Raw genomic sequence first — 15,963 nt, 5'->3', positions numbered from 1 at the left:
TAAGCCCCAGTCTTCTCATCCGTGGGGGCTTCCTTGGAAGAAAAAACAGGAAGGGAAATTTTTAACGTGGAAAGAGGGCCCACTATGGCTTTCTGTACACTTTACAACAAAATGTTGGAGCATGATGCAGGCACTGCCCGCCCCCCACACACTTATTCTGACTTTTCTAATGCCTGCTGTTTCTTTTCTTGCTCCCAAACAGGGGCCAGAGAGCCCTCTGGGCTTTCTGGGGAGGAACCTGATCATCAGGCTTGGATGTGTAGGGCCAAACTATGGATTAAAGTGATCCCAGAGACCTCTTTCTCAATTTGCCCAGGCTATAATCTTCATGCTTGGGTGGGTGGAGATGGTGGGCTGTCTATGGAAACACTGGTGCTTCCCCCGCAGCAGCCTGGGAGCCTTCTCTTGCATCTCAGATCAGGGCCCTTCTTGTTTTGTCAGAATAACACCCAAAGGCAAGCACAGCTGCAGTCAAAGGGGTGTTGCATGGCTTCTCTGTCACCTTCTCCCCGTTCAGACCATCTTAGCCCAGCATAGCCCTGAGCTGAAAGGATTGTTCTCCACAGCCTGATAAGAAATGCACACCAAACCCAGAGCCTGAGGGCTGGCCCTGCAAGGGGCAGGTGGACTGCACTGCACAGAGTGGCCGTGTTTGGAGTTAGTGGCTACATGTATGGGGATGGGGAGGAGATTGGACTGCTCTCGGCTACACAGAGGTATACTCCAACTGCTGCCACAGAGGCCACGTCTGGCTCTCACCCCAAAGTAATGCTACTATTTGGAAAGCCTCACATGAGGCCCATAATTCCTTGGGTCTTGGGACAAGGGGAACAGGACCAGTCAGAACAATGCTTAATATCAGTAAAATTGCCTTTAATCAACTTTACATGAGGAAGTGCCTCCTTTCCCTGGAAAAGCAAGTTTTTAAATCCCATTTTTCCTCCTAATGTCCCTTTGCTCCCTAAGTAACTTTCCTGTGGTGCGAGAGGCAAGGATTCAGCTCCAGTTCCAGGTCCAGGCATCCTCCTCCATGTGATCATTAGCAAGGGTCACATCATAACCGACCTCACTATGGCAATTATCCTAGCAACCGCAGTCACCCGAGGGGGAAAAGGAAGGAGGCTTAATGTCCCCATTGCTTTGCAATCACAGCAGGCACATTTCTGCTACTTCCATGCCACATCTGGGGGCACTACCCTGAAGCAAGATTAACCCACTCAGTCCTCTAGAGCTTTTTGAGTATGTGCTCATGATACCAAAATCCTAAGAGCAGTGCTGGATCCACATCACCTCATTTCTGGGACAGGGCACATGAGGCATAGATGCAGGGGGATGGAGCCAGGCAGCCTCTGCCTCAGGCAACATGCAGGCAAGGAGGGCTTGAGGGTGTCTACAATGCCATCAGAGGCATGAGTGAGGTATGGGCAGAGCTGCAGTGCAGACACTACCAGAGCTCTGCAGCCCACCTCTCTGGAAAGAGCCCTTTCTCTTTAAGGCTCTGCTTCAACAAAGCGCTTAATCACCTGCTAAACATTTGCTCAAGTGCTTTGTTGAATCCCGAATCGCTCTACTTTTAAACAGGCGAATAATCCCATTAATGTCAACATGACGCCTGGTGTGCTTAGAGGTAAGCTTGTGCTTATGTGCTTCACTGAAGCAGAGCATTAAAGAGACCTCTTTGCTTCAGGGGGCTTTGGATCAGGCCCTCTCTGCCAGGATTACACCCAAAGGGTAAATAATACACTACCAGGCATCTACCTGCCTTCCTGCTATGTACTAGTGAGCTTCCGAGGCCCCGAGCCTCAGACAGCCAACTTCACCAGCTCTCATCACATCCTGCAAATGCTTTTGTGGTGAGGAAGGAGTGTCTCCCCTCAACTCACTGCCTAAAAATGTCCCCCCCTCTCTTTCCCTTCTTTGTGGATGAGCCTAACATGTTCCTTACAGTTGTCTCAGGGGTCACAAAAACAGTCCTGCAACCAAGCAGGGCCTGCAAGTCCTCTCTTTGCTATCAGCCAGCCATGTCCTGTGCTGTCAGTGTCTTTGGTTAACCTAGGCATGATGTTCCCAGCTTGCTCCAATTCCATTCCAGGCCCCTGCTAGTTTATTGTTAGACCTGCTGCTTGTAGGGCCTGTGCCTGAGTCCCTGCTTGCGATGCAGCTCTCAGAGTCACAGAGAATTCAGCCTCCCACAGGAGGAGGGGGCGGGTACGGGAGGCTGCACGGAGAATGCCTGGACCTCTCCCAGCAAGTTCACTGAGATGAGAATCCCCTTTGGCTTGGAGTCACTTCACAGAGCCCAGCGTGCGAAGCCTGTGAAGCAGTTGTAGCCAACGGCGGTACTCTTTTTTTTATGTCAGTGTGGCCATGAAGATTGCATGCCCCAGCACCCAGTGCTCTGTCTTCACTGAAGATATGAAGACGCACACACACGTATGCACACATGCACTGGGAACTGCAGTCCTCATAAACGGTAAGGACAAACATTGGAGACTAGGTTCTAAGAGACCTCTTTTTCAACTGCAGATTTTGTGGTCATTGAAGCCCCTTTACTTACAGATAAAGAACGGACAAATGCACTGAAGAACTGACAATCCAAGGGACTCTCCTTACTAAAGAGAGAAATCTCAAAGGACCAACAGGGCCAACTGCACAACCAAAATGCATCTGACACTCATGGGAATGTTCTGCACCCATCTGAGCCAACAACCAAGACTCAGAGTTGCTGGGCATGCATCTGTGATTTGATCCATCATCTGGGCTATGTCCTTCATTGTATTAGTACAGCATTTTATCCAGCCAAGGAGACTGGACGGTCACTTTGCTGGGGTCACCTGACCCAAGTTGTCTTTCCTGCCTGGTATGAGGGTGGACGGGATGATCTTATGAGGTCCCTTCCAGCCTCGCAATCCATGAATCTATGAATTAGCTGCTTTATAGTGGAACTGGTGGTTTCACTATTTGGCACATGTGAAGTGTGTGGAGCCCTCTGGAGGAAATTAAGTAGAGCAGTGAAACCTACTGGGCTGGTAGCAGGAAGGAGGGTGGCCTTGGAGTTCAGGTACAGTCTGGAAAGTTAAAATAAATTAATTCTGTTCTCATCTTTATACCCAGCTCCCAAGTCACTTAAGGGCAGACCCTAGTTGCACTGACATCAATGACAAAGTTTGCACTGGGCTCAGAAGCTGACTCTCATGTTGGATGCAATGGCCTTCATGGACTCACACTGCTGGGGTGTCACAGAGTGGCACTAAGAAATATTCGTAGTGCTTATTGATATCCTTGGGTTGAACGAGATGTACAAACACTACCACTCATTAATGGTGGGGGCTCAGTCTTAAGGCAATGAAGGTCAGAGCAGAGATTAGTGGAGAGGAAGAGTAGCTCTACTCTAGTAATGGTTTCATTGAGAATACTGTTTCATCAGGGCTTTATAAAGACTCTGCTTTGTTGTCAAATGTGTGTTGTAGGGGACCTTCCTGGCCCATGCTTCTCCCACTACCTCTTAATGCTGGGTAGAGGATAGGCAGGAGCAATCCCTGGTCTCCCTAGATACCTCCTTGCTTGTCAACTCACTCCTTCAGCTGCAGTTCCCCTACCCCATGGATGCAGGTTCATTTTGCCTCTGTTGGTGGCAGCTGCAACTTTGAAAATTTGGATGCATATCTTACTGGGATCCTATGACCTGTCGGGCTGGGGCCTGGACTAGATCTTTCAAGGTCTCTTCCAGCCCTAATGTCTATGAAATATATGAAACTGCACCCCAAAGCTTACAGGGCAGTTTCCCAGCAGCACCTTTTAGTGCCTGCAGCCAGAGCTGCAGCATTTGGGCAGAACTCATGAAAAAATCCTAACATTGCAGAAAGTTTTCATAATATTTCAAGAGACTAGATTTAATGCCACAAAATTGTAGGAACTGGGAAATTTCATGAGCATTAGCAACGTGGTTTCAAGTAATGCTTTCATGCTTTCCTTTGCAGTCACGGGGGCTGTACATTTACTTTTTTCTTAAAAGAATGTCTGAGATGCTGCTGCAATCAAATGACTCCAGGATCTGGGAATCCTTTATGGACCTATAGTGCTTGTGTCTTAATCCATCCCTGTCACTTCTACAGTTCCCTGCAATAGGGATGGAACAAGGTTTGTTTGTGATGACCGCACTTTTCCACCCCATCTCACATGTGCCAGGCTGTCTTTTTGGCCAAAGGGAAAGAGGTGAGGTTTCTTATGCAAAAAATTGGTGTCATTTTTGGTGCTGCTAGTTAGCCTTCTCTTTCAGTGCTCCCTACCTCTTCTCTCCTAGGGCACTGACAATACTATTGCTTAAGCAAAGGGCTGACTCCAAAAGCAGGGAAGGGAGGGAGCTGTTTTATGTATTATAGCCAGAAACTGCTGTTCACTGGGGGAAAAAATGCTACTTTCTATGTAACCTGGGACACCTCCATTTCCTGAGAGCTACTTTAAAGCAGTTGCTCAGCTATTCAGGGAATTGTTTTCCCCTCTGGAAGTAGGGGAGCGTACAGTGAGTATAGCATTGGTTGAGTAATGGGTGACATCCTGGCATGAATTGGGCAATAAGACATGAAGCGTTGTGTATTAATGGGCCATTAATGCATACCTCTGTGCATCATGAAGCACCAGGCTGCAGGCCGGTCAACTTAAACTACCAGGAAGGTGCATGGAAGGGTCTATTAATACTTAGTCAGGAGCCCCAGTGCCATACTGCTTTAATTACGGGCAGAGAAGCATGAGCCTTAGCTTTTGACCTGCCTTACTGTTACATAGCAGGGGCAGGGGAGGGAGCTGGAAAGGGAACTGTTGCACAAACTGGAATTTTGAAATATATCAGGTCTGGTCTCTAAGTATTTTGCGTCTGTTTTTTGTTATCAGTGTTCTGCTGGGACACCACTGACTCTAACAGCTGAATCAGAGAGGTCAGTGTCTAAGGGTGTGGACAGACAAACATGTACCCCCTGAGTAATTTGCACCCTTTTGGTATACTGATATAATTTTATGTGAAACTATGAAATTATACCAGTAGCAGGCATGGACAGACGTGCAGCTATCCTGGTGCTGTTGCATGTGCTAGGTGGGTATCACTATGCCTAGCTACTAGGTGGCAGGGGAGCAGCTAACAGCCTGTTTGCCTTGAGCAAATGGTTACTCTGGGATGGGTGCAGACAGACTACACCTGAAGAGGTGTAACTTCTGCTGCAGAAGTTTTACCTCAGATTCTTTCAGGATCACTTCTTTGCACTGGGCACAGTTACCCTGGTTTAAAGGTTTGCTGTTTAGGTGTAAATATGTAGTTTGTCCAGATCTTAAACTGAAATTTTGTACTTCCACTGGATCTTCCTGTGCTCTGGGGTCATATTGAAGTTTCTGGGCCTCCTTTTGCAATGTGCCACTGTGATACTGAAGGACAAGAATAAGGTTGACTTTAAACTGTCCACATGCCACCCAGAACATGGGTAGGCCAGAGCCACTCTGTGCATTGCCCTACTTTCTGCTAGACTCTTGTGAGTTGTGTATGGGAAGAATGCCTGTCTATAATCTCTACAGAACCACACCTTGACCTGGTCCACCTCAAGCTAGCTCAGCCTCACACGTGCCCTATACTCAGGCTTGTGAGGGACCAGCTCCTTGCACTGTTGATTCCTTGAACTGTAAAAATTCTTCCCCATCTCCTTGCAGCATGTTTGCTGCCCCATGCACTGTTATAAGGCCCAGAGCTGGGAACGAGAAATTCCCCCATGCTACATTTGTGTAAAGATCCAATTCAAGGTCCCCTTATGGCACACAGTCAAGCAAACATGCCGTGACTGTCACCTTTTGCATTGGGCAGTATGTTACACCAGGAAATCTTTCAGATCTGACTCGTAGTGCCACCATGAACTCAAAGAACATCACATGTTTCTTGAGGTTGCAACCCCAAAGGAGGTTGGAAAGCTACTTTCTAAGGGCCAGGACATTATCTACCAAACTGAAAGTTTTCCTTTAAAATTCAGTGATGTCTTTACCTCTTCTGGTTGGAAAGAAAATGTTCTAAGTGGAAATATAGAGCAGTTTGGTTCATGGAATGCGTAGCACTGGGGAATGTGCAGTTCAGGTAGTGTTCGGCTGGTGCATCTACACCTGCAAATGCTGCTGGATGGGTTTACTTCAGAGTAATTTACTTTGGACTAAACCCACCCTGGGCAGGCACCTACATGTGCATGCATTTGCTCCCACCCTGATCTGGCCCCCTGCAGCAGCAGCCAGGGAGAGGTCTAGGCTCCCCATGGGTGTTAGCACAGGAGCTGGTAGAGAGCATGGGGCCAGGAGACAGCTGTCTCCTAGCGGAGAGTGTGGGGGATGGACAGGTCCCAACCCCTGGCCCTGATCTGCTAGTGGGGTAGCTAGCAGCAAGCCTCCAGCTGGGCAGGGGTTCACTGCTAGCTGCCCCCCAGGTAGATGGGGCTGGTGGCTGACACCTGCCCCTCAATTGGGGCATGATGCTGGGAAAATGCTGTGGGGCTAGAACATGCAGCCCAGAGCTGGCTGGGGACTGCCAGAAACAGAACAGTCCCCAGCCAGCTCCATGCTGCACAAGCTGACTTCTCCGCACAGAATAGGGCTGGAGTTTGGGGCAGGTCCCAGCCAGCCTCCAGGTGGGGTAGGGAACTCTCCCTGTGTGGGGAGGTCCTGGCCCCAGCTTTGTGATTGTGGAGTGGGGACTGGGAGATTGCTTCCTTCCCCAGGAACTGCTTGCTGCCAGGGCATGCTCTGCCACAGGAGGCCAGGCAGGGACAATGTCCCCCTGCTTCAGCATTAGGGAGCTCCCAGCCATTGCAGCATGAGGGCTGGGAGCTCCCTGCTGCTGGGACAGAGGGACATTGTCCCTGCCCAAGCTCCAGTGGCAAAGCCCGCCCTGGCAGCAGATATCTCTTGGCGTTAGGGAGCAAACTCCCAGTCCCCACTGCCTGACTGCAAATTTGCTCCTGGTCAGCCTTTTACACGTCTTACTTCACAGTAATTACTTGGCAGTTAATTTGCTAGTTGCATTTGCAGGTAGCAAATTAACTGCTGTGTAGAGCAAATTACTGCACAGTAAGGGTCTGCATGTATAAATGGTGACAGTTACTATGCAGCAATTTGCTCTACTGCACAGTAAAGTGTCTTGTTTAGATGCACCCTGTAATCAGGGAAAGAGTAGTTCATGAACTGTTCAATGAGAATGGGTTTGCTGATCCCTTCTGATACATTTTTAAATGTGAATGGTCACACTGACATGCACAGATTATAAAGGCTCATATTGGGCACATGGTGCATGGGGACCAAAGAACACAAAGAAATGGAGAGATGATTGATTGGGCATGAGGAAATATGGCCTTGTGGCTGGAACACAGGGCTTGGCCTCAGGAGATGACGTGTCAGTTCCTGGTCCGGTGGCAGGGTTCCAGTGTGACCTTGGGCAAATCACTGAACTCAGCCTGTGCCTCACTTTCCCATCTGTCAAATGGGTTATAAGACTCCATTTCTTCCCAGAAGTGTTGTGAGGACACCTCAGGGAATCCTTGACAAACATGTAGATGCTATCATACAGGTGAGCACTGGAATCTCTCTTAGACAGGTTTATGGAGGCATAACTCCCTTGATTCCATGGGGAGGATCAGGCCCATTATGCATTTACAGCAAGCTGCTTTCCTCCCAGTAAAACAATACCAATACCAAAGCATTCTGGGAAACAGAACCCAGAGGCTTGTGGCCAATGAGTGGGATTATGGCAGGGAACAGCACACTCAAAAGACTGTGCAACACTGGGAGGGTCACTTAGCTGCGACCCCATTTTACAGGTGGGTGACTGAGGCATATAGAGGCTATTTCACTCTGGGTGTCATAAGGCTTAATCCATTTGGGCTTAAGAGGCCTTCGGTCATCACAACAATGACAGCCACAGACATGAGGAGCAATAAATAAATACATAATTTGAGTTGTGTTTTCCCCAGGGAGAAAAATGTGGGCATTCTTGGAAGTCCTGCAGGACATGATGAGGAAGGGCTGGAGGTGAAAGGGTCCAAGGCGGGACTTCTGCATGTGACAAAGGATCCCTCAGCCTTTGGTACGCTCAGAGAGGAGTTGATAGATATTTGTCCATATATTCTTCATCACCTGTGAACAGGTTGTTTCCCTTCAAAACACTCTCCCTTTTTCAAAGATGCTCTTCTTTCTTCGTGCACTCTCCACACCCCTGCCATATCTTTTTACCTTATTTGTTCTCTGTCTTTCTCCCTCCTCTCTGCTTCCCCCATCCCAACCCGCTCCCATTGCCTATCACCTCCTTTAGGAGTATGACCCATTTCCTAACAGCTGATCTTGAAGGTGTAGCACAATTACTATGGAACGATTTACCCTGGCATTTAATCTGTATCAGATTTATACCTGGAGGAGGTGTGATTACAGTACCTGGCCACTAGATGGAAGAGGAGCCATACTGGATTGAGCAAAGGTCTACTCCAGGTGAGCAGGGGCGTGGACCACGTGGCAGGTTCTAGCTAGTAAAGTGACCGTGCTTTACCCTGGATCAGTTGTAGGGATGTTTGTCACCTGTCTGATCCATGGTCACTATGTGGCAAAGTCAGTTTACTATGTGGCAGGTATAGCATATGTCTGTGCCCCAAGCAATGACCTAGCCAGGGATAGGAGGATGCAAGGGTGCCATCAGAGCAGCGAGGCTCTGGAACAGGAGTAGCAGGGAAAGGAAATCAAAGTGGCTCTTAGGAGCTGGATCAGTTTATGAAGGGGATTCTTTGATTTAGTTGTCTGCTATGGTTCACTGCTGGGCCATGTGTACACATACCCTGATCCCCTGAGGATACAGGTCTCTCACAGCCTCTGGCCACATGCAGAACTCTTTAGTTCAAGGAGTCATAAGAAATGGGTCAGACCCTGGGTTAGATCCACCTAGACTAGTGTCCTGCATCTCACAGGGGCAGAGAGCAGATGCCAAGGGAGAGAGTCTTTATGTAGAGCCTATGAAGACTTACCCATCCCCTGTCCCTCTGTCCTTAGGTCTCCTTGTTCAACCAGTGCTCTCAGCAAGGGGCCAGTTAACATAGTTATAGCCCTGATATTACTGCTTCTTCATCAGCCACTTCCCCCAACCCATGCTCCAGAGGCATGAATCCAGAGGTGGGACAGATCTTTGGCTGATGAACCCCATAGGTTCCTGCCTGGCCTTATCTCATGGTACTCCTGCCATGACCCATCTAACTGTATTGAGCTACCTGCTTGGCTCCCATGCTGTGGCACATATTTGCCCATCCTGCCCAGCATAGGGATATGGTAAGAGCCCAGACAGAGAAGCCAGCAGTGCCTAGAAGCACTGAGCTGCGGCTCTCCCGGCAGACTCCAGCTCCAGGGGAATTCTTCCTCCTGTGCACACAGCCTTGGTGCAGAACTGGCAGTTGTTTTAATTATGGGCTCCGTCTAAAAAAAAAATGTTTTAATTATTTATTTGAAGTGTGATTAATGCTTGATCTGGAGTTGCTCTGTTATGGGAGCTCAGTTACATTTTTGTACATTGGGATCTCATTAGGAACTCCCACCAAGCATGTAATTCATTGCCTTACATGCACCTTTCAGGACTCCCCTGCCACTCTGCCACTTTCCCCAGCCTCTCTCCTCTCTCCTCCCCCTGCGGCCCAATGCTTCTGGCTCTGAGATGGATCCTGCAGCACTCACTGTGGCTAACGCCCCTGTGAGACCAACCCTGCGCTGGCCAAGGGTAGGGAAGGATGATCCAATAGGCCTTTCCCCAGCTGTGCTCTCTATGGCTGTATTGGTTGCCTTGCATTACTCCCTGCTGACGGGTGACTCTGGGGACTCAGTGCAAAGTAATATGCAGGGACATCAGGATCTGTTGTTTTCTAGGTACAGGAAGGGGAAAGCACAAGCAGTAGGTGGGCTCCCTGCTGCTGTTTTTCAGCTCTGCAAGGAGAGGATGAAAACTAGATTCACTGTGGGAGGGAATCTACTGGATGAAGACAGGCTGCCAGGTTAAGAAAGACCTCTATGATGAAACCACCAGGATGGGGACAGGACACATACTGGAGAAGCCAACAGGCCTCTGCTTCTCTCAAGTTTGCCACGAGGCTTAGAAATATAGTAGCACCCAAAGGGGAAGGCAGACAGCATAACACTCAAGGCACTTCCTCTGAAGCTTTGCTTAGGGCTGGAGGTGTTCTATTCTCTTATGCAGCCTTGGGCATGGTGATTATTCTGCTTCTCTCTCTACTCTACTGAGGGCCTCAACCATATCCAAGTGGCCAGGGAGATAAGGGCAGTGCTGTGCCTCATAAACCACTGTAAGCATACCCCATAGACCTCTCTTCAGACATGCTGAAGGCCAAATTCGGGTCTCAGCAATAGCACAGCAGGGACATGAGCCTGGTTCTTTGAGCGTGAGCTTGCAGTCAGTGGAGTTCTAGTGCCCCTCCCCTCCCTCTGTTATATGAACAGAGATTAGCACAGCCAAAGGAAGGTACTCTAAGGACCCCAAAAGCCTGACTCCTAACTAGTACCTGACATCCTCATCTTTTCCACTCAAGACTGACAGGAAATAAGTAAATATATTGAAATCTCATTCCCAGTATGTAAACTGTATTTTCTTACATACAACACCCTCTAAAATATAATATGCACATTGGGGGGAAAAACTGTTCTTCTTCTGCCTTTCAAGAACAGAGTTATGGATGCACAGAGCAAGGACAGAAGCTAATCTTCAACTGACTCACCCTCCCTTTCCTGCGTAGGCTATGGAATAGGAGACCGATCAAGAGCAAGCAGGGAAATTGTCCTAAGACAGGTTGTTTGCTTTGTGGAAAAAACAAGGAAAGACAATCATTAGCACTTCTGGAGAGAAGAACAATGAGCCATTAAGTCAATCAACTCCCTCAGCTTGCTGCACTGTAAAGCAGAAATCAAAGCAGGGTGAGTCTTTCCCTAGCAGAAAATCAGGTTACCTGTTTAATACATGAACCCTAATTTTTGAGGGAAATGTTCATGTTGTATGTGAGAAAATATGGTAAGAGAAGGAAAAGCCCTTCTGGACACTTCAAGGCCTTTAAAGGAAGTCCAGGGGGCGTTGGATAATGCACTGAGATTGTCCTACATAATGTTACTGTGCCTTTCAGGCAGTGAAACTCTACAGGCATATACAACCTCCCTGCCAATTTCCCCAGGGAATATTAGTGGAAATGTGAATTACAGAGCATAGAGGACTTGGACCATCAACTATGTTTGGTGTACTGCTGGAGCTGCCGACCCATCCTTGACTGCTCCCTTATCATACAAGGCCATCTCTGGCCCAAATGCACCCTTGACAGCCATTTGGCAGCCACTTATATCACAGGCACAAAGTAAACCAGGGGCAAGGAGGGATGGTCCTCCTCTGGCATAGCCATCTCTTTACATCCAGGTGTCAATCTGCCTTGGGGATTCATAAGCAGCTGAACACGCCGAAAGTCAGAATTCTCATTGTCAAGGGCTAGAGCCAGAACCTGGGCCAGCACGGAGCCGCCCGCCCGTCCTCATCCTCCCACCAGTCTTCTGTCACCGGGGACAGTGTGTGACCTGGGATGAACCTGCCATTCCTCATGCACTTGCGCTGCCTCTGACAGGGGGGGTTTGTGACACAGCCAAAGCCAGCTTGGACTTTGCTGTCATAGCCCACACACCGCGGTCACCCTCAATGACTCTCAGATGGAAGGCTGCTCTGTAAACATAGGCCCTGGCCACTGAGCTAAAGGAGACTCTCCCTTCCCTGAGGGCAATGTAGGGTCTGTGACCCACAATAGAGCAGTTCTTATTTCTTCCAGTGGCAGGCACAAGTGCACGTTCGCACGCGCACACGTGTATGTACACATGTGCAGTTATCTTAATGCTGCTGCACCAGTAGGTGCAGGGGAAGAGCTAACACCCTGTTTGCCTTGAGCAAATGCCTACTCTGTGATGGGTATGGACAAACAACACCTAAAGTGGTGTCACTTTTACCGGTGGAGTTTTGCTCCTGATTCTTTCAGGGATGGATATACATATACACACACACATTTATTTATACACTCTCTCTCTCTCTCTCTCACACACACACACACACACACACACACACACACACACAACCCATGGAAAGGAGCAAAACTACACAACACCCATTTACAGTCACACGGGGAACTCTTGTTTTAGCAAATGTCAGTCAGGCACAGGTTACAGCCCCTGGGACTTGCTAACCTGTCTGCTAGGGCCCTGGTACACAATGTGCAAGGCTGCAGACCCAGCATCCCTTCTTTCTGTGCATGTGCGTGTTTGTTTTTCATTTGTGGCGGGTTCTGTGAAGATGCCTGGCCCACTGTCACCCTTCTCTGGAGTCTGAACGAAATAGAGGCTTTGCTGAGACAAGCAGTTGGCTATCTCAGTTACTCAAAACCCTAATAATGCACAGGTGGCCTTTGATCAAGCAGGGTGGTGGGTACTAAACACTCAGTTCTGTTATGAAACACAGCAGCACTTCCCAATGCACCTTTCCTTCCAGGATGCACCTGGGGAGGACTGAACTCCAACCAAGGGCATGAAATGGGTTGTGCAGTCCTCTTCAAACTCATTTACCATGCTCTGAAGATTGTGTGGCAATAATCTCCTTACACCTAGTGGTGAAAGTGCACTTAGGGGTGACTCATTAAAGATGCATGAGTTTAAACCCACTACCCTGTGTAGCACTGTGGCTGATGCATGTGCCATGGCTGCCTCCTCTCTCATCATTCCCGATTCCCTTATCTTCTCTCTGCTGAGCGCTACCCGTACGTCCAGCGGTGCCCTCTGGCAGGGGGAAGCCATCCAGGTTTCTATAAATCTGCATTCTCCCTGCCTGTGGGATCTTATCTGCACCGGAGGACACCAGCTTTTTTATGTGTTCTCAGTGCAAGCAGACAGCAGCTGCCCCCAAGAGACCCCAAATGTATGTGTGCATTAATTGTACATGGCAATGAACTGGATAATTTTGAGAAAAATACCGTTACCTACTGTTAACAGCACAGGGCTGCTCCCAAATGGATTCGCCGCACTAATGCTGATTTACAGCTACCTCTGCCTCTTAAGATCTATATTGTATCATATGGTCCCTCTCCCCAGTGTCCTATAACAGACTGTCTGTCCTGAGTTCCCCCTACAGTACACCCTTCTGTAGAACCAAAACAGGCAAGGTTTCTTCACAAGATATTATCGTCTTCTTGGTCCACATGGTTTTGCTGCCCATGACTTGAATGCTGAGCTGGGTTGCTCTAAGTGAGGGGTTGGTGTGAAACATATGGCCTGTGCCCTGGATCTGCAGGCCTGCTTATTGGCCATTGGGCTAATGGAAACTTCCACAGAAGGCACAAGCAGCTACCTTATGATTTAGTGCATGGGTATCCCCCCAGGCACTAAATCTAGTCTAGGAGGTGGCGGGGGAAATGAGAATGGTTTCTGGCTAATAGCAACCTGTGTTTTCTTTTGGGGAATCTTAGATTTTCATAGAAATCAGGGCTGGAAGGGACCTCGGGAGATCATCGAGTCCAGTCCCCTGCCCAAAGGGCAGGACGTCAGCTGGGGTCATAGGATCCCAGCAAGATAAGCATCCAATTTACTCTTGAAGGTGTTCAATGTAGGTGCTTGAACCACCTCCGCTGGCAGACTGTTCCAGACCTTGGGGGCTCGGACAGTAAAGAAATTCTTCCTTATGTCCAGCCTGAAACGGTTTTGCAGGAGTTTGTGACCGTTCAACCTCGTCATCCCTTGGGGCGCTCTGGTGAACAGATGTTCCCCCAGATCCTGGTGGTCACCCCGATAAACTTATAGGTGGCCATCAGATCACCCCTGAGCCTGCGCTTTTCCAGGCTAAAGAGTCCCGTGGCTCTCAGCCTGTCATCGTAAGATCTGTTTTCCTGACCTCTGATCATGCGCGTGGCTCTCCTCTGGACCCTCTCAAGCTTCTCCACATCCTTTTTGGATTGTGGAGCCCAAAACTGGACACAGTACTCCAGCTGCGGCCTCACCAAGGCCGAGTACAAGGGGAGAATGACGTCCCGGGATTTGCTCGAGAAGCATCTATGGATGCACGCCAGCATTTTGGTCGCTTTACTAGCTGCAGCATCGCATTGGAGGCTCATGTTCATCTTGTGGTCAATGATGACCCCCAAGTCTTTTTCTTCTGTAGTGCTAACCAACGTAGCACTGCCGAGCCTATAAGGGTACTGCAGGTTTTTCTTCCCAAGGTGGAGAACCTTGCATTTTTTGGTGTTAAACACCATCAGGTTTTCGTCTGCCCATTTGCTGAGCTTGTCCAGGTCAGCCTGGATCACCCGCCTATCTTCTGGCGTGGATGCTTTGCCCCAAAGTTTGGTGTCATCGGCGAACTTGGCCAGTCCACTCCTAACTCCAATGTCCACATCATTAATGAAGATGTTGAACAGTATGGGTCCCAGGACAGAGCCTTGAGGGACCCCACTGGTCACAGGGCACCACGATGAGTGACTGCCATCAATCACAACCCTCTGGGTGCGACCACGAAGCCAATTTCCCAGCCAGTGGATCGTGGTGGAGCCAAGGCCACAACTGGGCAGTTTGGCCAAGAGGTGATCATGGGATACCAGATCAAAAGCTTTTTTGAAGTCAAGATATATGACATCAGTCTCTTCTCCCTTGTCCAGGTGATAGGTCACCTGGTCATAGAAGGAAATGAGATTGGTCAAACAAGACCTACCCGCAACAAACCCGTGCTGGCTGTCCCTTAGGATGTTAGCCTGGGCCAGTCCCTCAAGGATGGCCTCCTTAATAAACTTTTCTAAGATCTTCCCCAGGATAGAAGTCAGGCTAATGGGCCTGTAGTTAGCCGGATCCACTCTCCTCCCTTTCTTGAAGATCGGCACCACATTGGCCTTCTTCCAGTCTTCGGGCAGTACACCAGAGCGCCAGGAGTTTTCAAAGACCCGTGCCAGGGGCTGGGCGATGACGCTCGCCAGCTCCTTGAGTACCCTGGGGTGCAGATTGTCAGGGCCGGCTGACTTGAAGGTATCCAGCTTCTCAAGGTGTTCCTTCATGAGGTCAGCATTGATGGAGGGTAGAGGATCCCCCTCACCCAGATTTCCCTGTCCCATAGCAGGCATGGGCATCCCGTGGGACTGATGAAAGACTGACGCAAAGTACCTATTTAATAGGTTGGCTTTTTCCTGGGCGTCAGTTGTCAGTTGCCCCATCTGGTTTAGCAGGGGTCCAACCTTGCCCTTGCTTTTCCTCTGGCTCCCCACATACCTGAAAAAGGACTTTTTGTTGTCCTTGATGCCTGAAGCTAGTTGGAGTTCAGTTGCAGCCTTGGCTTTCCTGGTTTGCTCCCTGCAGGACCGGACCAGCGCGGAGTAATCCTCCTTGGAGGTGAATCCCGTCCTCCATCCTTTGTAGGCTTTCCTTTTTAGCCACAGTAGGTCCGCTAGGTCTCTGGAGAGCCAGGGGGGCTGCTGTGCCTTCTTGCTGCCTTTCCTCCGTGTTGGAATAGATTTAGCTTGTGCACTGAGGATCGCTTCCTTGAGAAGCAACCACTCTTCTTGAACTCCCATCTCCCTGGGGTCATGGTCCCTGAGGGCCTGACCGACTAGCCTCTTGAGCTTGTCAGAGTCGGCTTTTCTGAAGTCAAGGACTTCTGTGTTGCTGACTGACTTGCCAGCTTTACGGCGGATGGTGAAGGTGATCAGCTCGTGGTCGCTGTCACCCAACTTCCCATCGATCACTAGGTCGCCGATTAGGTCATCCCCCGTAGCCAGTACCAGGTCAAGCAGCGCTTTGCCTCTCGTTGGCCCATAGACCTCTTGGGTCAGGTAGAGGTCATCCACGCATGAGAGAAAGCTTTGCGCCCGCTCAGATTTAGCTGAGTGATCTTCCCACGAGATGTCCGGGTAA

Source organism: Crocodylus siamensis, chromosome 15, assembly GCF_052110815.1.
Source record: "Crocodylus siamensis isolate JL-2025a chromosome 15, ASM5211081v1, whole genome shotgun sequence".
NCBI classification, from domain to species: domain Eukaryota; kingdom Metazoa; phylum Chordata; order Crocodylia; family Crocodylidae; genus Crocodylus; species Crocodylus siamensis.
This window is presented reverse-complemented; position numbering follows the sequence as displayed.